General features: G+C 37.6%; 2 long non-coding RNA genes across 3 annotated transcripts; one reads left to right on the top strand and one right to left on the bottom strand.

Moving 5' to 3' along the window:
• Positions 1–10,810: 10,810 nt before the first annotated feature.
• LOC147846005 (uncharacterized) lies at positions 10,811–14,457 on the top strand. 2 transcript variants are annotated; one of them, XR_015481541.1, is made up of 3 exons: positions 10,811–10,857; positions 11,912–12,013; positions 12,733–14,457. It is a non-coding gene; the product is annotated as an uncharacterized LOC147846005 (long non-coding RNA). The 2 variants fall into 2 exon arrangements; XR_015481542.1 differs by lacking the exon at positions 10,811–10,857 and adding an exon at positions 11,236–11,345 and having other exon boundaries at positions 11,897–12,013.
• A 5,819-nt stretch (positions 14,458–20,276) lies between these two features.
• On the bottom strand, positions 20,277–22,594 carry LOC147846004 (uncharacterized). Its single transcript, XR_015480169.1, has 2 exons — positions 22,483–22,594; positions 20,277–22,173 (listed from the first exon to the last, which is right to left on the bottom strand). It is a non-coding gene; the product is annotated as an uncharacterized LOC147846004 (long non-coding RNA).
• Positions 22,595–23,885: the final 1,291 nt, after the last annotated feature.

Raw genomic sequence — 23,885 nt, 5'->3', positions numbered from 1 at the left:
GTGTAGCATGTGTGCATATATGTATGGAGTGCAAATGTGTGGAATGTATAGTGTGTGTTAGGGATGTATATGTATAGTCTGTACATGTGTATATGTATATAGTGTACCATGTGTGCATATGTATGGAGTGTATCATGTATATATATATATATATATATATATATATATATATATATATAGAAGGGTTGCATAAATGCATGGAGTCGCTTTGTCGGCAAACATCAGAGCTTTGAATTTGATGCGAGCAACAACTGGCAGCCAGTGCAAACGGACTAGCAGAGGAGTGACGTGCTCGTTTAGGTTCATTGAAGACCACTCGTGCTGCTGCATTCTGGAGCAGTTGAAGAGGCTTGATAGAGTTAGCTGGAAGCCCAGCTAGTAGAGAGTTGCAGTAATCCAGTTTGGAGAGAACAAGAGCTTGAACAAGGAGTTGAGCTGCATGTTCAGATAAGAAGGGTCGGATCTTTCTGATGTCATAGAGTGCTAATCGATTATATCTAATCGAGCAGTTCTAGAAATGTGGTCAGTGAAGTGTAGTTGGTCATCAATCGTTACTCCAAGGCTTTTCACCATTTTGGATGCAGTAATGGTTGCCCCATCCATCTGGATTGAAAAGTTATGGTGTAGAGTCGAGTTGGCAGAAACTACAAGCATTTCCGTTTTTGCGAGGTTAAGCTGAAGATGATGATCTTTCATCCAGTGTAAAATGTCCAACAGGCAGGCTGAGATGCGAGCTGGAACTGAGGGATCATCAGGATGAAAAGAGAGGTATAGCTGGGTATCATCAGCATAGCAGTGGTAGGAGAATCCATGTCTCTGGATGACTGGACCTAGAGATGACGTGTAGATGGAGAAGAGAAGTGGCCCAAGAACAGAGCCTTGAGGTACCCCAGTGTTTAGATGCTGTAGGTTGGACACCTCTCCCCTCCAAGACACCTGTCAGAGAGGTATGATCTAAACCATTGTATAACAGTGCCGCATCGCCCAGTGACTCGAGCGTAGATAGCATGATCTGGTGGTTGACAGTGTCAAAAGCAGCTGACAAGTCCAGCATGTGTGTATGTATATATATCCCATGTAAAGAATGTATCGTGTGTATATGTATGGAGTCTTTGCATGTGTGTTTATATAGAATATGCCATGTGTATGTAATGTATAGTGTGTATTATGTGTGTATGGGATGTATATGTATGGAGTCTGTACATGTGTATATGTATATAGTGTACCATGTGTGCATATGTATGGAGTGTATCATATATATATATATATATATATAGAAGGGTTGAATAAATGCATGGAGTGTATCATATGGGTGTATATGTATATAATGTGTGCATATATGTATGGAGTGTATCATGTGTATATATGAAATGTATCTTGCGTGCATATGAATGGAGTGCATTGTTTGCATATGCTTGGAATGTATCATGTGTGTTTGGAATGTATCATGTGTGCATATGTATGGGATGTATAATGTGTATGGGGTGTATATGTATGGAGTGTGGCATTTCCTTGCTTGGGATTATCAGCTTCCTGTAGCTCAGTGGTAATGTGATTTGCCTTTTAATGCCAGAGACTCAGTTTCTATCCCTGACTAGAAAGTTACATGTGAGTAATTGTATAGAGTTTCATATGTGTGTGTGTTTTTGTATGGATAAAGTTTATCCTATGTACGTACATAGGTATGGAGAGTATATGTATAGAAAGTATTATGTGTGCATGTATGTATGGGGTGCACACATAATGTATAGGGTTTATATGTATGGAGTTTGTGCATGTGTATCGTGTGTTTATATGTACAGAATGTATCGTGTGTATATGTATAGAGTGTACCATGTATGTGTATGTATAGAATGGTTGCATAAATGTATGGTGTATCATGTGTATATGAAATGTATCATGTGTGCATATGAATGGAGTGTATCGTGTGCATATGCTTAGAATGTATCATGTGTGTATGTTTGGAGTTTATCCTGTGTGCATATGTATGGAATGTATAGTGTGTATTACGTGTGTATGGGGTGTGTATGTATGGAGTGTGGCATTTCCTTGCTTAGGTTTATCAAGTTCCTGTAGCTCAGCGGTAATGAGGTTTGCCTTTCATGCCAGAGACCCGGGTTCTATCCCAGACCCTGACAAGATTGTAACATGTGAGTCATTGAATGGAGTGTATCATGTCTGTGTATGTATAAAGTATATGATATGTGCGAAAGTATGGAGAGTTTCATGTGTTTAAGTGTTCACAGTGTGCAAATGCTTAGTGTGTATATGTATAAACTGTATCATTTGTTGATTTGTTCAGGGTTTATATGTAAAGAAAATGTCATGTGCATATGTTTCGAGTGTATCATGGGTGTATATGTATGGAGTCTGTACATGTGTGTTTATAGGGTTAAAGAGTGTGCATGTTTATATGTAAAGAATGTATCGTGTGTATGTGTACAGGGTCTTTGCATGTGTGTATAAATTGTGTATATGTATAGAGTGTAGCATGTGTGCATATATGTATGGAGTGCAAATGTATGGATATACCGTGTGTGTTAGGGATGTATATGTATATAGTGTGCATATGTATGGAGTGTATCATGTATATATATATATATATATATATATATAGAAGGGTTGCATAAATGCATGGAGTGTATCATGTGGGTGTATATGTATATAATGTGTGCATATATGTATGGAGTGTATCAAGTGTGCATAGGTATGGGATGTATAATGTGTATGGGGTGTATATGTATGGAGTGTGACATTTCCTCGCTTGGGATTATCAGCTTCTTGTAGCTCAGTGGTAATGTGATTTGCCTTTCATGCCAGAGACCCAGGTTCTATGCCAGACCCTGACTAGAAAGTTACATGTGAGTAAATGTATTGAGTCTTTCATATGTGTATATGTTTTTGTATGTATAAAGTGTATCCTACGGAGAGTATATATATATATATATATAAGGTATTATGTGTGCATATATGTATGGGGTGTATGAGTATAGGGTTTATATGTATGGAGTCTGTGCATGTGTATCGTGTGTTTATATGTACAGAATGTATCGTGTGTATATGTATAGTGTACCATGTATGTGTATGTATAGAATGGTTGCATAAATGTATGGAGTATATCATGTATGATGTGAAATGTATCATGTGTGCATTTGAATGGAGTGTATCGTGTGCATATGCTTAGAATGTATCATGTGTGTATGTTTGGAGTTTATCCTGTGTGCATATGTATGGAATGTATAGTGTGTATTACGTGTGTATGGGGTGTGTATGTATGGATTGTGGCATTTCCTTGCCCAAGTTTATCGGCTTCCTGTAGCTCAGCCGTAATGTGGTTTGCCTTTCAAACCAGTGACCCGGGTTCTATCCCAGACCCTGACAGCAATGTAATATGTGAGGCTATGTATCGAGTGTGTATATGTATTTGTAAACTGTATCATGTGTGCAAAAGTATAGAGGGTTTCATGTATGTATATGTATAGACTGTATCATGTGTTGATTTATTCAGAGTTTATATGTAAAGAATGTGTCATGTGTGCATATGTTTCGAATGTATAATGTGTGTATATGTATGGAGTCTGTGCATGTGTCTATATAGGGTGTATATGTATAGAGTGTACAATGTTTAGAGTTTATATGTAAAGAATGTATTATGTTTGTATATGTATAGAGTCTTTGCATGTGTGTATATGTATAGAGTGTAGCATGTGTGCATATATGTATGGAGTGCATCATGTGTGCAAATGTATAGAATATACCATGTGTATGGAATGTATAGTGTATATGAAATGAATCATGTGTGCGTATGAATGGAGTGTATTGTATGCATATGTTTACAATGTATCGTGTGTATGTTTGGGGTTTATCCTGTGTGCATATGTATGGAATGTATAGTGTGTATTAAGTGTGTATGGGGTGTGTATGTATGGAGTGTGGCATTTCCTTGCTCTGGTTTATCAGCTTCCCATAGCTCAGCGGCAATGTGGTTAACCTTTCACGCCAGAGACCCAGGTCCTATCCCAGACCCTGACATGTGAGTCAATGTATGGAGTGTATCATGTGTGTGTATGTATGTATAAAGTGTATCATATGTGCAAAAGTATGGAGAGTTTTATGTGTGTATATGTTCGGAATGTGTAGTGTGCAAATGCTTAGTGTGTATATATATAGACTGTATCATATGTTGATTAGAATCAGAGTTTATATGTAAAGAATGTGTCATGTGTGCATATGTTTCGAGTGTATCATGGGTGTATAAGTATGGAGTCTATCATGTGGGTGTATATGTACTGTATATAATGTGTGCATATATGTATAGAATGTATCATGAGTATATATGAAATGTATCTTGTGTGCATATGAATAGAGTGCATTGTTTGCATATGCTTAGAATGTATCATGTGTGTTTGGAGTGTATCATGTGTGCATATGTATGGGGTGTATAATGTGAATGGGGTGTAAATGTATGGAGTGTGGCATTTCCTTGCGTGCAATTATCAGCTTCTCGTAACTTAGTGGTAATGTGATTTGCCTTTCACGCCAGAGACCCAAGTTCTATCCCAGACCCTGACTAGAAAGTTACATGTGAGTAAATGTATTGAGTGTTTCACATGTGTATATGTTTTTTTTTTTTATGTATAAAGTGTATCCTATGTACATAGGTATGGAAAGTTTATGATGTGTGCATGTTTAGAGTTTATATGTAAAGAATGTATCATATATATATATATATATATATATATATATATATATATATATATATATATATATATATATATATATATATATATATATGGAGTCTTTGTGTGTTTATATGTATAAATTGTGTATATGTATAGAGTGTAGCATGTGTGCATATATGTATGGATGCATCATGTGTGCAAATGTATAGAATATACCATGTGTATGGAATGTATAGTGTGTATTATGTGTGTATGGGATGTATATGTATGGAGTTTGAACATGTTTATATGTATATAGTGTACCATGTGTGCATATGTATGGAGTGTATCATGTATATATATAGAAAGGGTGCAAAAATTCATAAAGTGTATCATGTGGGTGTATATGTATATAATGTGTGCAAATATGTATGGAGTGTATCTTGTGTATATATGAAATGTATCTTGTATGGAAAGTTTCATGTGTGTATATGTTCGGAGTGTGTAGTGTGCAAATGCTTAGTGTGTATATGTATAGACTGTATCATGTGTTTATTTGTTCAGAGTTTATATGTAAAGAATGTGTCATGTGTGCATATGTTTCGAGTCTATCATGTGGGTGTATATGTATATAATGTGTGCATATATGTATGGAGTGTATCATGAGTATATATGAAATGTATATTGTGTGCATATGAATAGAGTGCATTGTTTGCATATGCTTAGAATGTATCATGTGTGTTTGGAGTGTATCATGTGTCCATATGTATGGCATGTATAATGTGTGTATGTTTGGAGTTTATTCTGGTGCATATCTATGGAATGTATAGTGTGTATTATGTGTGTATGGGGTGTGTATGTATGGAATGTGGCATTTCCTTGCCTAGGATTATCAGCTTCCCATAGCTCAGCGGTAATGTGCAAATGCTTAGTATGTATATGTGTAGACTGTATCACGTGTTGATTTGTTCAGAGTTTAAATGTAAAGAATGTGTCATGTGTGCATATGTTTCGAGTGTATCATGGATGGATATGTATGAAGTCTATCATGTGGGTGTGTGTATATATATATATATATATATATAATGTGTGCATATATGTATGGAATGTATCATGTGTATATATGAAATGTATCTTGTGTGCATATAAATAGAGTGCATTGTTTTCATATGCTTAGAATGTATTATGTGTGCATATGTATGGGGTGTAAATGTATGGAGTGTGGCATTTCCTTGCGTAGGAGTGTCAGCTTCCCGTAGCTCAGTGGTAATGTGATTTACCTTTCATGCCAGAGACCCAAGTTCTATCCCAGACCCTGACTAGAAAGTTACATGTTAGTAAATGTATTGAGTGTTTCATATGTGTATATGTTTTTTATGTATAAAGTGTATCCTATGGAGAGTTTATCTATAGAATGTTGTGTGCATGTTTAGAGTTTATATGTAAAGAATGTATCATGTGTATTTATATATATATATATATATATATATATATATATATATATATATATATATATATATATATAGTATATATATACATATTTATATGGAGTCTTTGCATGCGTGTTTATATGTATAAATTGTGTATATGTATAGAGTGTAGCATGTGTGCATATATGTATGGAGTGCATCGTGTGTGCAAATGTATAGAATATTAGATTAGATTAGATTAGATTCAACTTTATTGTCATTACACATGTACAAGTACAATGCAACGAAATGCAGTGTAGGTCTAACCAGCAGTGCAATAGCAGCAAGTGCAGGATACAGGAATAAGTTATAAAGTGCAGTTATAGAAAAACTATGGTGATATTTACAGATGGATGTACTATGAACATTATTTACAGGTTGGATAAGCTATGAACAGATTTACAATATATGAATATATGTGCAGGTTGCTATTAATAATCAGTAGTGTGCAGATAAATAAACATGATTACAAGTGTATATGTTACAATATATGAATATATGTACAGGGATAGATAAACATGATTACAAGTGTATATGTAACAATATATGAATATATGTACAGGTTGCTATTAATAATCAGTAGTATGCAGATAAATAAGCATGATTACAAGTGTATATTTATAGTGGGTGTCTACATAATTACAAATGTCCATATGCAGTGGGTATGTACAGTTCAATAAGTAAACAGTTCAATGTGGTGCAGTGAATGTGCAAATTTTTAAATGTGCAAATGTTAAACAGTGCAGTGATTGCGAGGAGTTTAGGTTAGAGGAGAGTGGGGGTGTATTGGGGGGCAAAAGAGTCAGTGTGGGGCAGAGTTCAGGAGGGAGACAGCTCTGGGGAAAAAGCTGTTCCTCAGTCTGCTGGTTTTTGTCCGGGGGAGCCTGAAACGCCTGCCGGAGGGCAGGAGAGAAAATTGTCTGTGAGCGGGGTGAAAGGTGTCCTTCAGAATACTGCATGCTCGGCGCAAACAGTGTTTCTTCTGGATGTCCTCTATGGTTGGCAGTGTGGTCCCTGTGATGCGTTGGGCAGTTTTCACCACCCGCTGCAGTGCCTTACGCTCAGCAACAGAGCAGCTTCCATACCAGACTGTGACACAGTTTGTCAGAATGCTCTCTATTGTGCGGCGGTAGAAGTTCACCAAGACCTCTGATGAAAGCTGGTTCTTCTTCAGTTGCCTTAAGAAGAATAGGCGCTGGTGAGCCTTCTTGATCAGGCTGGAGGTGTTGGTGGTCCAGGAAAGGTCCTTTGAGATGTGGGTCCCCAGGAACTTAAAGGATGAGACAGGCTCAACAGCCATCCCATTGATGGGGATGGGATCATGTGAGCCTGTTCGTCCCTTTCTGAAGTCCACAATGAGCTCCTTGGTCTTGTTGGTGTTAAGGAGCAGATTATTGTCGGTGCACCAAGTGGCCAGATGCTGTATCTCCTCGCTGTAGGCCGTCTCATCATTGTTGCTGATTAGACCAATCACTGTGGTGTCATCTGCAAATTTGATGATGGTGTTGGATCTATTAACAGGCCTACAGTCAACGGTAAAAAGGGAGTAGAGGAAGGGGCTCAGCACACAGCCCTGTGGTACACCAGTGTTGAGTGTGACGGTGGTGGAGCAGATGTGGCCTGATCTAACATTCTGAGGTCTGTTAGTCAGAAAATCCATAATCCAGTTGCAGAGTGATGTGTCGATATCCAGGTCTCTGAGTTTGATCAGTAACTTGGAGGGTATGACAGTGTTGAATGCTGAGCTGAAGTCCACAAACAGCATTCGTGCATAAGTGTTTTTATTGTCCAGGTGTGTGAGTACAGAGTGCAGTGCTATAGAGACTGCATCATCTGTGCTCCTGTTGCCACGGTAGGCAAACTGATGTAGGTCCAGTGTGGGTGGCAGAAAGTCTTTTAGATGTGCCAGGACCAACCGCTCGAAACACTTCATGATGATGGGTGTGAGTGCTACAGGGCGGTAGTCATTCAGGCATGTTGGGCTGGCGTGTTTGGGCATTGGCACAATAGAGATGGTTTTAAAGCATGTTGGCACTGCTGCTAGGTTGAGCGACAGGTTGAAAATTTCTGTGAATACCCCAGCGAGCTGTTCTGCACATGCTTTGAGGACACGCCCAGGAATACCATCTGGTTCAGCAGCCTTACGCACATTGATACGACTCAGTGCGGTGTGTACTTCTGAGGAGGTGAGTGTGATAGGGGAGTGGTTGGTGGAGGAAGTGATCCTGGTGTAGGGTTTTTTATTGTCTCTATCAAAGCGGGGGTAAAAGTCATTTAGCTCGTTCAGGAAGGAGACGTCTGTGGCTGTGGGTGTGGACTGGCTGGGTTTGTAGTTGGTGATGGCCTGGATGCCCTGCCACATGCGCCGAGGGTCAGAGTTGAAAAAGTGCTCCTCTAGCTTAAGCTTGTAGCAGTGCTTGGCCTTTTTGATGCCCCTCTTCAGATTAGCCCAGGAAGTGCTGTAGGCCTGTGCATCCCCTGATCTGAAGGCAGTGTTGCGTGCCTTCAGCAGGAGGCGCACCTCCTTGTTCATCCATGGCTTCTGATTTAGGTATGTGGTGATTTGTTTCTGGGTTGTAACACTGTATATGGTGGTGTTGATATATTCCAGAACAGAGGAAGTGTAACTGTCAATGTCTGTGTGAGAGCCATGTGTGGCCTGGGAAGCAAACATACCCCAGTCTGTGTGTTGAAACCTGTCCTGGAGTGTGGAGTCTGCCCCCGCTGGCCACACTTTTATGGTCCTCACTGATGGCTTCACACGGTCGATGAGGGGTGAGTATTTGGGGGTAAGGAACAAAGAAAGGTGATCTGACTGACCCAGGTGGGGGAGGGGGGTCACAGCATAGGCTTCAGCTATGTTTGTGTAAACATGGTCCAATGTTTTGTTTCCCCTTGTGTGGCAGAGAATGTTTTGATGGAATTTAGGGAGCACTGTCTTTAAGTTTGAGTGATTAAAATTCCCCGCAACAATAAAAGCAGCCTTCGGGTGAGCAGTCTGTTGTTTGCTGATGGCTGCATGAAGTTCGTTCATAGCCAGCTTTGCATCAGCGTCGGGAGGAATACAAGCAGCAGATATTATGGTGGATGTGAACTCCCGTGGTAGGTAAAAAGGTCTACATTTAACCATTAGGAATTCCAGGTTAGCAGAGCAATGTCTCCCAACGACGACAGAGTTTGTGCACCAAGCTTTGTTAATATAAATGCATAATCCTGCGCCTCTGGTCTTACCGGAGTCATCCGCCGTTCTGTCCGCTCGGAATGTGTGGTGCTCCGTTAGTGATACAGCGTTGTCTGGTATCCCGCTGTTTAGCCATGTTTCTGTGAAAATCATGACGTTACAGTTCCATAATCTTTTGCTGTGGTTGATGCGCAGTCGAATCTCATCCATTTTGTTTACCAGTGACTGTACATTGGCGAGAAAGATGCTGCGTAAAGAGAGCCGGTGTGGTGTTAGCTTTAGCTTAGCTCTTAGCCCGCCGCGCTTCCCCTGTCTTTGTTTACGTTCTCTGCGCGGTCTGCGAGCACTTCCGCCCGGCTGGGCAGGGCGCCCAGCACGGGGTGTTCTGGCGATGACATGGATGAGTCGAAGATTGCTAATAAAACTGTCCGGAATGCACAAACTAATATCCAAAAGCTCCTGTCGGGTGTACGATGTAAAGGCACCACTGTTCTGCACGAACAGACCCGAAATGAGCAGGAGTAGTACTGCAAAAATGCAGAAACTGGAGAGACCCTGAGCCTCGCGTTGTACACGCGCCGCCATCTTGGAGTCAAGTGTATCATGTGTATATACCATGTGTATGGAATGTATAGTGTGTATTAAGTGTGTATGGGGTGTGTATGTATGTTGTGTGGCATTTCCTTGCCAAGGTTCATCAGCTTCCCATAGCTCAGGGGTAATGTGGTTTGCCTTTTATGCCAGAGACCCGGGTTCTATCCTAGACCTTCACAGAAATGTTTCGTGTGTATGTATGTGTAAAGTGTATCATATGTGCGAAAGAATTGAGGGTTTCATGTGTATATGTGTGCAAATGCTTAGTGTCTGTATGTATAGACTGTATCATGTGTTGATTTGTTCAGAGTTTATATGTAAAGAATGTGTCATGTGTGCATATGTTATGGGTGTATATGTATGGAGTCTGTGTATTTGTCTTTATAGAGTTTATGTCTAAAGTGTACGATGTGAGCATGTTTAGAGTTTATATGTAAAGAATGTATCGTGTGTATATGTATAGAGTGCATCATGTGTGCAAATGTATAGAATATACCATGTGTATGGAATGTATAGTGTGTATTGGATGTATTTTTATGTTTGAACATGTTTATATGTATATAGTGTACCATGTGTGCATATGTATGGAGTGTATCATATATATATATATAGAAGGGTTGCATAAATGCATGGAGTGTATCATGTGGGTGTATATGTATATAATGTGTGCATATATGTATGGAGTGTATCATGTGTATATATGAAATGTATCTTGTGTGCATATGAATGGAGTGCATTGTTTGCATATGCTTAGAATGTATCATGTGTGTTTGGAGAGTATCATGTGTGCATATGTATGGGATGTATAATGCGTATGGGGTGTATATGTATGGAGTGTGGCATTTCCTTCCTTGGGATTATCAGCTTCCTGTAGCTCAGTGATAATTTGATTTGCCTTTCACGCCAGAGACCCAAGTTCTATCCCAGACCCTGACTAGAAAGTTACATGTGAGTAAATGTTTCATATGTGTATTTGTTTTTGTATGTATAAAGTGTGTCCTATGTACACAAGTATGGAAAGTTTATGTATAGAATGTATTATGTGTCCATATATGTATGGGGTGTATGTGTTTAGGTTTTATATGTATGGAGTCTGTGCATGTGTATAGTGTGTTTATATGCCCCATGTAAGTATATGTATAGAATGGTTGCATAAATGTATGGAGTGTATCATGTGTATATGAAATGTATCATGTGTGCATATGAATGGAGTGTATCGTGTGCATATGCTTAGAATGTATCATGTGTGTATGTTTGGAGTTTATTCTGTGTGCATATGTATGGAACGTACAGAGTGTATTATGTGTGTATGGGGTGTGTATGTATCTGTGGAATGTGGCATTTCCTTGCTTGGGATTATCAGCTTCCCATAGCTCAGCGTTAATGGGGTTTACCTTTCAAGCCAGAGACCCGGGTTCTATCCCAGACCCTGACAGGAATGTAATATGTGATCCAATGCATGGAGTGTATCGTATGTATGTATGTATAAAGTGTATTATAAGTGCAAAGATATGGAGAGTTTCATGTGTGTATTGTGCAAATGCTTAGTGTCTATATGTATAGACTGTATCATGTGTTGATTTGTTCAGAGTTTATATGTAAAGAATGTGTGCATATGTTTTGAGTGTATATGTATGGAGTCTGTGCATGTGTCTATATATGGTGTACAATGTTTAGAGTTTATATGTAAAGAATGTATCACGTTTGTATATGTATGGAGTCTTTGCATGTGTGTATAGAGTGTAGCATATATGTATAGAGTGCATCAAGTGTGCAAATGTATAGAATATGGAATGTATAGTGTATATGAAATGTATCATGTGTGCATATGCTTAGAATGTATCATGTGTATGTTTGGGGTTTATCCTGTGTGCATATGTATAGTGTGTATGTATGGAGTGTGGTATTTCCTTGCTCAGGTTTATCAGCTTCTCATAGCTCAGCGATATTGTGGTTTGCCTTTCACGGCAGAGATCCCGGTCCTATCCCAGACCCTGACATGTGAGTAAATGTATTGAGTGTTTCATATGTGTATTCGTTTTTGTATGTATAAAGTGTATCCTATGTACATAGGTATGGAGAGTATATGTATAGAATGATGTGTGCATGTTTAGAATTTATATGTAAAGAATGTATCGTGTATCGTATATCGTTTGCATATGAATGGAGTGTATCGTGTGCATATGCTTAGAATGTATCATGTGTGTATGTTTGGAGTTTATTCTGTGTGCATATGTATGGAACGTACAGAGTGTATTATGTGTGTATGGGGTGTGTATGTATCTGTGGAATGTGGCATTTCCTTGCTTGGGATTATCAGCTTCCCATAGCTCAGCGGTAATGTGGTTTGCCTTTCATGCCAGAGTCCTGGGTTCTATCCCAGACCATGACAGGAATTTATCATGTGTGTGCATGTATGTATAAAGTGTATCATATGTGCAAAAGTATAGAGAGTTTGATGTGTGTATGTGTACAATGTGCAAATGCTTAGTGTCTTTATGTATAGACTGTATCATATGTTGATTTGTTCAGAGTTTATATGTAAAGAATGTGTCATGTGTGCATATGTTTCAAGTGTATCATGGGTGTATATGTATGAAGTCTGTGAATGTGTCTTTATAGGGTTTATATGTATAGAGTGTACAATGTGTGCATGTTTAGAGTTTATTTGTAAAGAATGTATCGTGTGTACATGTATGGAGTCTTTGCATGTGTGTTTATATGTATAAATTGTGTATATGTATAGAGCATAGCATGTGTGCAAATATGTATGGAGTGCATCATGTTTGCAAATGTATAGAATATGCCTTGTGTATGAAATGTTTAGTGTGTATTATGTGTGTATGGGATGTATATGTATGGAGTCTGTACATGTGTATATGTATATAGTGTGCATATGTATGGAGTGTATCATGTATATATATATATACATATATATATATATATATATATATATATATATATATATATATATATATATATATATATATATATATATATATAGAAGGGTTGCATAAATGCATGGAGTGTATCGTTTGCATATGCTTAGAATGTATCATATGTGTATGTTTGGAGTTTATCCTGTGTGCATATGTATAGAATGTATGTGTGTATTATGTGTGTATGGGGTGTATATGTATGGAGTTTGTCATTTCCTAGCTTGGGTTCATCAGCTTCCAGTAGCTTAGCGGTAATGTGGTTTATCTTTCACGCCAGAGACCCGGGTTCTATCCCAGACCCTGACAGGAATGTAATATGTGAATCAATGTATGGAGTGTATCATGTGTGTATATGTATGTATAAAATGTATCATATGTGCAAAAATATGGAGAGTTTCATGTATGTATGTAGTGTGTAATTGTATAGACTGTATCATGTGTTGATTTGTTCAAAGTTTATATGTAAAGAATGTGTCATGTGTGCATATGTTACGAGTGTATCATGGGTGTATTTGTATGAAGTCTGTGCATGTGTCTATATAGGGTGTATATGTATAAATTGTATGGATGTAGCATTTGTTTAGAGTTTATATGTAAAGAATGTATCATGTGTGCATATGTAAGGGGTGTTTATGTATGGAGTCTATGCATGTGTTTTTATGTGTATAAATTGTGTGTATGTATAGAGTATACTATGTGTGCATATGTATGGAGTGTGTCATTTCGGTGTTTGGGTTGATCAACTTCCAGTGGCTGAGTAGAAACGTGATTCACCTTTCATGCCAAAGACCTGTTTTCTATCTCAGACCCTGACAGGAGTGTATCATGTGTGTATATGTATGGAGTGTGTATAGGTATGGATTGTATCATGTGTGTAGAGAGTGTTATTTTGTTGCTTGGGTTTTTCAGCTTCCGTTACCTCAGTGGTAACATCATGTTTTCATATGTATAGAGTCAGGCCCGGCCCTAACCAATTTGGCGCCCTAGGCAAGATTTCAGGTGGTGCCCTGTCACATCGCAGAAAATTCCACTGCTAGTGTAGAGTCATAAGAAACTAAATAGCTTTTTGATCGAATACTACAAGCTGGGAAAACGTCAGATAAATATGCCAATGCAATTAACGTTATTGCTGAATAGATCTAATATTTACACATTTGCTTGAGGAAGGAATGATTGGCGTAGTTACATCTATGCCCTTCCATAAGATTAGCTGACGTTAAAATTAACAGCTAGCCCTATAGCTATTTATTGATTAGCAATCTGTCAATGTTGGGATGTAAAAATTATGGGACAACACATAGCTTCATATGATAGAATACATAGCAAACATAAGAAAATAGTGACAAAAAAAATAAAAGGTTTAGCCTACTAAAATCAACAGCCTATACAGAAATTAAATAAAGCTATAAAATCAACTTCACTTTTAATTGTGTTTGCATATTGATTAAAGTTACTATAGTTATTTAGTGAAGAGCAGCAAATGAGTCTCTCATTGTGTTTTGCTTGATAACAGAGGTGTTAATGTAAAATGCACAGACCTATAATGAAGCATTCGACTACTTTAGTAACAGTTTGAGTTCATTTAAGGAAAAATTTGTTGTGCAGGACAGAGCAAAAAAAAAAAAAAAACGAAAAAAAGAAGCACTTTTTCAGAGCTTAGCTCAGCGTGAGCTCTCCCGGCTAAACGCAGATTGCGAGGGCTTAAACAGATCAGTGGTCGTAATGTCGAGTGAAAAAAAAGAAAAAGACAGTTGTGAAATTTAACCAGCTTTGTCTTTTTGTAGGAAACACTTAACAGTTAACACTTAACAGCGCTCATTTCTGGCGCCCCCCTGGATGTACAGTGCCCTTAGCATTTGCCTATACTGCCTATGCCATGGGCTAGCCCTGTATAGAGTTTATATGTAAAGTTTGTATCATGTGTGCATATGTATGGAGAGTATATGTATAGGATGTATCATGTATGCATATATGTATGGAGTCTGTGCGTGTGTATTGTGTGTTTATATGTATAGTGTATATGTATGGAGTGTATCATGTGTGCACGGGGAGTGTATATATAGGGTGTGTTGTGTGTAAATGTATAGAGTGTGTGGGAGTGTATATATGAAATGTATCATGTGTGCATATGAATGGAGTATATCATGTGCAAATGCTTAAATTGTATCGTGTGTGTGTTTATGTGTTTGGAGTGTATCATGTGTGCATATGTATGGAATGTATAGTGTGTATTATGTGTGTATGGGATGTATATGTATGGAGTTTGTCATTTCCTAGCTTGGGTTTATCAGCTTCCGGTAGCTCAGTGATAATGTGATTTGCCTTTCATGCTAGAGGCCAGAGTGAGTATAAACGCAAATGTTTAGAGTTTATATGTAAAGAATGTGTCGTGTGTGCATATGTTTGGAGTGTACATGTATGCAGTCTGTGCATGTGTGTTTATATGTATAAAAAGTGTTTTTGAATAAAGTGTAGCATCTGTGCGTATATGTATGGAGTGCATCATGTGTGCAAATGTATGGAGTATGTCATTTCGGAGCTTAAATTGATCAACATCCTGTGGCTGAGTGGAAATGTGACTCACCCTTTACACCTGAGGCCTGGGTTCTATCCCAGACCCTGGCAGGTGTGTATATGTACGGAGTGTATATGTATAGGTTAAATCATGCGTGTATAGAGAGTGTTATTTTGTTGCTTGGGTTTATCAGTTTCCGGTAGCTCAGTGGTAACATCATGTTTTCATATGTATAGAGTATATATGTAAAGTATGTTTCATGTGTGCATATGTATGGAGAGTATATTTATAGGATGTATCGTGTGCATATATGTATGGGGTGTATATGTATATGGTTTATATGTATGGAGTCTGTGCATGTGTATCATGTGTTTTTTATATGTATAGTGTATATGTATAGAGTGTACAATGGGTGCATATGTATGGTGTGTGTATATGTATAGATTGTGTGCATTTATGTATATAGTGTAACATTTGTGCATGTATATGGAGCATACAATGTATCATTTGTGGAGTGTCTCATTTCCCTACTTTGATTTATCAGCTTCTGGTAGCTCAGTGGTAATGTGACTCGCCTTTCATGCCAGAGACCTGGGTTCTATCCCAGACCCTGACAAGAATGTATCATGTATAAAGTGTATCATATGTACTTAAGTATGGAGACTTTTGTGTGTGTATATGTATGGAGTGTATAGTGTGCATATGCTTAGAGTGTAGCATGTGTGATATATGTATGGAGTGCATCATGTGTGCAAATGTTTAGAGTATACCATGTGTGCATATGTATGGAATGTGTCATTTCATTGTTTGGGTTGATAAACTTCATAGCTGAGTGGAATTGTGACTCTCCTTTCACGCCAGAGACCCAGGTTCTATCCTAGACCCTAACAGGAGGGTATAGGGTGTATCGTGTTGAATTGATTCATTTAATTTAAAATATTGCTTCCTAAGTGATCTTTAACAAACAATGGAGATTTTCACAGTGTTTCCTATAAAACACAAATAATTCATCTGCTGTCATAATAAGTCTTATTTCTTTTAGTTTATTTCTTGAATAAAATCAGTTTTTAATTAAAAAAAAAACAATTTTAAGTCAGTATGATTAGCATTCTTTAAGAAATATTGACTGTATTTTTGATTGTCTAAACAACAAACCATATAATAACTTTCCTAGTTACCATAACGTAGTTGAGTCTTTAAATTATACTTTAATCAGAATCAAAGACTATAAAATACTTAAAGGGACTTTGTTTGTATACAACTATCTTACTAAATAACTAGTAAAATATGCACTCACTGTCACCATGGGAAAAATAAAAAAGTAGTTATTGGAAATTAGTATATGTATGGAGTCTGTGTATGTGTTTATTAGTGCTGTCAATCGATTAAAAAAATTAACCATTTAATCAAAAATTTTTGAAAAATAAACTGCGATTAGTCACATTAAAAAGACTGAAACTTGTATTTTTGGCTATTCAAATGTAAAATTAATGTAAACACAAGACAAAACTATTTAAATTCAAAATATAATTTATTATTAGAATTTTTGTTTAACTTGTAACACAGATTTCTTCATGTAAACAACCAACAATAAGCCATCAAGATCCTGGCTTAACAGCCATATTAAATACAGAAATAAAAACACAGACATGTTAGTGCTATTTGAATTTCAAAACAATCAATGCCAATAAAGAAAACATTGATTTCCATGTTAGATTCTAAGTTGACTGTAAAAAAGTGCCTAAATGCAGGCATTGCAAATATGGAAAATTATAATAACAATCAGCACCAGGCAAACGGCAATCACGCCACCCTCAACCCGAAAGTGACTGGTTCACGGATTAGCATAAGGACCGTGAGGGAGGGAGTGGGAGTAGCGGATGAAAGTGAAGACCGGGGGATTCGCTCACTATTCTGCTGCCCAAGGCGGCCCCCTAGGTCACCTCTATGCCCTCGCCATCCCTGAACACACGTCAGCCACAACATGAATAAAAAAACTGCAACTGCGTTATTTGTGGGTTTTTTTTTTTACGCGTTAAATATTTAAAATGAATTATGTGCATTAACTCGGTAATTTTGACAGCCCTAATATATTTATAATATATTATTTATATTTTTTATATATAAAAAAATGCAGGTTTGTAGGTTCAACATTTTTCAGTCCTTTCCTTTAGTTATTCTTTACAACTGCTGACCGGAACCTGAACCTGACAGGATTACAGGAGATGGCAAAAAAATCTGTACAATACAGTAACAACCCTTTAAATCTGTTGAAGCACATCAATCCGAAGGCAGTTTGGTTGGTCGCTGGACATTATTGGAGTTCGCTGAAAGGAACAAAGAACAGCTGTTCACTATTGAAACACCACCGGCTCTCGCTAGATCCTCCTGTATGGAAACGCATCAGTTATAAAATGCTCGCAGGACACTAATTTAGACAACTATGCAGATATTTTAAAAGGTTCACACAGGGAGAACACGCATAGTTTGTGTATTAACAGACAGTACGAGTCGCAGACTTGAGGCATGCGCAAGCTGGTTATTATAACTCTAATCATCGTTGCTTTTACATTTGCATGACGGTTTGATTTATACAACTGAGAACGTAGTCCTAATTGACGCACATCAGTTGGAAATTTTTATTTATTTATTTATCAGGATCTCCATTCAAACCACGCTTGTCCGTAATTAACAGTGAGTCAGACATAGTCTGTTCAATCACAGAAAACGAGAAATGCCATTAGTACTATCGTTTTTATTATGACATATTTAATAATGAAATCAAATAATTAGTATAATATTTAAGTTAATTTTAAGCTATCTTGCGGCCCACCTGCAGGATCGCTGAGGCCCACTAGCACCTTTATGAATGAAATTAGATGCTTGTTCGTAGTAAAATCCTCAATAACCCACCAGCATTTTTTCGTTTGTTTTGTTTTGTTGACAGCATTTTTGATGAATTTCACATAAAATTGATGGCCCAGCCGATTTGAATGTTATCACACAACTGAATGAGCATTATCTATGCTTATCAGCTAACAGATATGGGCCAGTAGGAGCCTTCTGCGCCTACTGGTAGGCTTAGAAGGCTGTTATCTTCCATCCACATGATTAATCAGCAATAGATTGCATGCAGCTGCGGACGAAAGTTAAGAAGAATTATTTATGTTATTTATTAAATTTCCCATTAATTGTATTTTATTAACGTCTAACCCTTACCCCATCCCAAAACCCAACTGTCACAGTAATGTAAAAACAGATCTCGATCTAGAGTCTTTTTTATTAGTATATCTGAGTAAAAATGTGGATGGATGATAACAGCCTTCTGAGCCTAAAGGTAGGTGCAGAAGGCCCCTATTGACCCATATTCATCAGCTGATAACCACTGAAAACACCCATTCAATTGTGTGATAACATTCAAATCCAGTGTGATGGCCCTCAGAATATTTTCTGCTAGGAATATATGAGCCTATTATATATCAGTGTTATGTAGTAAAGAACAAAAAAATAGATAAAACAATGCTCTAATGTTTGTTCTATACTGGCCACTTGAATGCAGGTAGATTTCATCAATAATGCAACATTTTTTACAAAAAAAAATGCATTTTTCAAAAGTAGTGCATTTTTTAAATAGTATATAATACACACAATCATATTATACAAACATACATATACAAGTATACAAGTACATATACAAATATACAAGTGTGTGCATATGTCTAAATAAAAGCATATTTCGCTATGTTTTAGAACGATTTGATTTGTGCCATGGCTGATTTTGACTTTACAGTCATCAGTGACATTTCCACAGTACATTAAGCATCTGACTCATTCCCAATCTCAAATATTCTCAACACTGTCATTTCCATAATCTTCAAAATCAACATTTTGATAACATCTCACAACTTATTCATTAGATCCACCATCAAGTGACAGTGACACTTATATTTGATTGCTTAGAGTAATTGCTCTGTAACAAAGCCATTCAAGCCATTTCAAGTTTTGATGATATTCTTTGTTTTGTGCCTGTGGTAATTATGAGTGAAACATCAAGCTATTATTGTGTATCACTTTGAGCAATAAAGATGAATAAATGTGAACTGCACTTATGGAGTCATAAGATATTTAATTATTTCTGCACAAAGGGGAAATGTACTGTGGTATGAACAATAATTCCACGGACACAAGATGAAGTACATTTGTCAGAAAAACACAGGAGGGTGATTTATTGAAAATACTAGTAGTTTCTTTTATCTTAGTCTCTATTTTAGAGGTCCCCACAGCGGAATGAACCGCAAACTATTCCAGCACATTTTTTTTAAGCAGCGGATGCCCTTCCAGCCAAAACCCTGTACTGTGAAACACCCAGGGCCGGCCCTAATCAATTTAGCACCCTAGGCAAGATTTCAGGTAGTACCCTGTCGTATCACAGTAAATTCCACTGCTAGTGTACATATAAGAAACGTATTTACTTGGACATTCCTTTATTTAAACAAAGCAATTGTACATTCAAAATACTTAGATATAAGTTTTTGCAACTGTGGGACTAAGAAACCTCAGCAGCACATCTGAAGACAGAAGACGAATCCCAGTTGTTAACAAGCACGTCGAAAAAATATGCAGCGCTTATGCATTGTGAAACCTGATCTTATTTTACCTAAACATGCTATGAAGCAGAAAGGAGGGATGAAAATTCAGGGAGGTAGAATTAGGCCTAAAAAGATTTATGAGTCGGGTCTAAAACACAACAGATAATTCTCATTCATTCACTTATTTTCTTTTCGGCTTAGTCTCTTTATTTAATCCGGGGTCGCCACAGAGGAATGAATTGTGAACCAGCATATGTTTTTTACTGTGGATGCCCTTCCAGCTGCAACCCAGTACTGGGAAACATCCATACACAGTCATGCACATTCATAAATTACAGCAAATTTTGTTTATTCAATTCAAATTAGCGCATGTCTTTGGACTTGTGGGGGAAACCCAGAGCAAACCCACGCCAACATGGGGAGAACATGCAAACTCCACACAGAAATGCCAACTGAATTAAATTAATAGGCTATTCCTGCAAAGGACTTCTTAAATGATCTTAGCATATCATGCCAGTTGTATCTTTGTGTTACAGTTTCATTTAGGACAAATTTCTGTTATTTATTTTGAATATTAATTGTGAATAATAATAATAATAATATTCAGATGTTCCAACTATCGACGCACAGCTTTAATGGAAAGAAAGTGAATGCAGATGTTTTTATATTCATTTTAACATGCTTTCAAGCCAAAATAATGGTAAAGCTCTGTATTGATGCTTTAACTTTTCATATAAAGATTAAACATAATTAGGAGAATATGGGAAAATACTTAAAAGGAATGATAGCGGGCAAAAACGGGAGATTTGACAGGTATGCGTCATGCTAATTGTTAATGGCGTTATCAATCCTCGTTCGGATACAGCAAAATAATCATCTTTATTGTAACATTACCTCCGTCTTTGACACTTTTTCCCTTCACTTTTCTTTCTTTTTTTCCTCCCCTGTGCACCAGACAGTTTGGGATGTTTTGACATACCGAGCTTGTTGACCCATTGTGATATTATTATATTTAGTAGTAGTAGGCTTTGCACTATGAAGCTACATTAATGTAGGCTTATTCCTTTCTGAAGTAATACCATAGTTTTAAGAATAGTGGAAGCTACTTTTTTTCTTCCCCCATTTCTGGCACCCCCTTGGATGTTTGCCCTTAGCATTTGCCTTTACTGCCTATGCCACGGGTCAGCCCTGGAAACACCCATACACACTCATTCGCACACACTCATAATCTGCGTCCCAAATGGCACACTAAACACTATGCACTCATGCACTATGTACTTATGCACTCACACACTCAACAGCATAGTATATGTATGTAGTGTTGTCCCAAATGGAGCACTAATGTTTTTTTACTAATCGGAAATTCAAACGTTTCCCTGATGACGTTTGACGGTTGCCAAATCAGTGAAATAAATGGGCAAACTATCAAATAATACCTGCCATGAGTATAACCGCATTTACCATCGGGAAGCGCTATAATCACTCTCGTAGGAGAATTTTGCATTCACCATCCAAAATAAATAAAGTTATCCAACATGTGCGCTCGATAGCTCCGCCCCTTCTGCTAAGTGAGCAAACCTGCGGTCGTTGAGTGCGTGATGTGTCCATCATTACATTCTTCATGTTACCGGCTAAATGAGCGCATCATCCGGGTAATTAAAGTGCACTTATTAGTTTTTTTTAGAGTTTTCAGTGTGAACGCACTACTTACACTATTTATACTACAAAATGGCGTAGAATAGTGCATAAGTATGCGATTTGGGACGCAGCTATATACTACGGACAATTTAGTTTATTCAATTCCCCTATAGCGCAGGTTTTTGGACTGTGGGGGAAACAGGAGCATCTGGAGAAAACCCAAACGAACATGGGGAGAACATGCAAACTCCACACAGCAATGTCAACTGATCAAATTGGGACATGAACCAGTGACATTCTTGACGTGATGCGACAGTGCTTACCACTGAGCCACTGGCCTTAAGAAAATAAGCAAGAAAAATAAGCAACTACATAGGATACCTTTATAAAGTCCATGTTTTGTATTTTGCCACTTTACAATTGTATGTGGGGGTCTTTACACAATACCATCAGTGTGCCACCTGGATGATGTGATGGCAGCTACAGGACAGTGGTGCCAGGTCACTCACCACATACCAGCTGTGGGTTCCATTCAATGGGGATCCAATACGTTTCATTTTCCATGAAGGTGCTGATAGCAGAGCTCTCTGGAATATAATACAAATGCTTCAGTTGTTGCCTTGGAAACACAAATTTACTGTAAGCAAAAATATGAATGACGATTAGATATTTCTAAATTTGGGATTTCTTATTTCTGATGTGGACTTTGTTAAATAACAAAATAAATAAAATAAAGTGCATTTCAGCTTAGTCAGCTATGAAGAAACATCACATGCACAGTTACAGCCAGACGAAGAAGGGGGGCTAATAATTCTGACTTCATCTGTACACATGCCCTACTAGTTTGATCTAAGTATTCCTGGCCAAAAATAGTTTGTAACTGTACTACACAATACCTGGCTGTAAACTCAACTGAAACCATATCTGATTGTTCTTGGAACTGCTCGTCTCATGCTGCCGATTGTCAGCCACTTGAATCTCTGTAAAGAAGGAGAGCAAACATTAGTCAGATGCATGAGGAGTAGAAGCTTCCTTCTCTTCTCCTTAAATCTTGTGATTTTTACTGAATTCAAGTGCGGATGATCAGCACATGCTCTGGACTGATTGCAGATTGTCTCCATGGCGACACTGTACACACACTAGTCAGCTTGTCACACTACTTACATACATTGGGACACATATACTTTTAGATAATAGTTCTATTATTGGTAATTTATAGATTCAGGAACATTAAGAAGGAACACATTTCTATCTTTAAATAAGTGAAAGAAGCTTAAGTGCAGTTCAGTGTGGTTCAGCACAGCTCAACCCTCTTCAGTTTGGTTTTGCTCGGCTCAGTTTGCATTTAAACTGCAGTTAAGTATTGCTTAAAGTGGATGGGATTGTAGCTATATTAGCACTGCCTCGACTATTGCGACTTCTGAAAAACCTTTTAGCTCTGGTTTGTCACGTTCCTCTTGATGGACGTACTCCTCGTCTTTTAAAGAGTGGAACACCTTGACTTCTTCTTGACCAGAGTGCTGCCATTTCAAGATATGGTTTAATCATTCTCTAAGGATAGCTAAGTCTCTCCATAGTATCAGACCCTGAGAACTGTCATGGAATGACATGAGGCAAGACCACGAAAATTGTCAGGAACTAAAACAATAAACTTTTTTAATCTGAGAAGAAGATAAGCTAGGAAACCAGTTGTTCAACTGTCTCAGTCAACCACTCTGACGACCCCCCAAACAATTTCTATTTGGGTGTGCGTGACATGATTTTGGCTGGCAGAGACTCGAGTGAACAGTTCGCGCAGTGGCACATTTGATTTGAGTTGAATATGAATCATTTTGAAGACTTGAAGACATCTTTATGATCCATCCATGCGTGACCATAGGGAGAACCAGCAATGACCAATAATTCTTAGTTTGGAAAAACCTGAGAGAAAAGTTTGTTATAGCCAAAAAGAGAGACCATGGCAAAAGTGGAGACCCAGGTGGGTTTAATATTACAGAATATGTTTTTCCACCATTATAGGTTTTACACTGATATATTACAATTTTGAATTTAAAACTATTTAATAGTTACAAAATAAAATGAAGTAAATTATTTCTTTTATAACTGGAAAGGAAAATTTGAACCTATTTTTCTGGGTTTACTGGTGTTAATGGTCAGGAATGTTGGACCATTGTTGCCTTTTTAGCTTATAAGCAAAGGACACAATGTAGCCAGACAATGTTGTGTGCATTCTTGAGTGGTCAAAATAAAATGTCAGTATTTTTAAGTGTTCTTTTTTTTTCCCTTTTATTCTTGCCAT

Source organism: Danio rerio, chromosome 3 (assembly GCF_052040795.2).
Source record: "Danio rerio strain M-AB ecotype USA chromosome 3, GRCz13ab, whole genome shotgun sequence".
NCBI classification, from domain to species: Eukaryota; Metazoa; Chordata; class Actinopteri; order Cypriniformes; family Danionidae; genus Danio; species Danio rerio.
The sequence above is the reverse complement of the archived record's forward strand: the minus strand, read 5'-3'. Positions and strand labels throughout refer to the sequence as shown.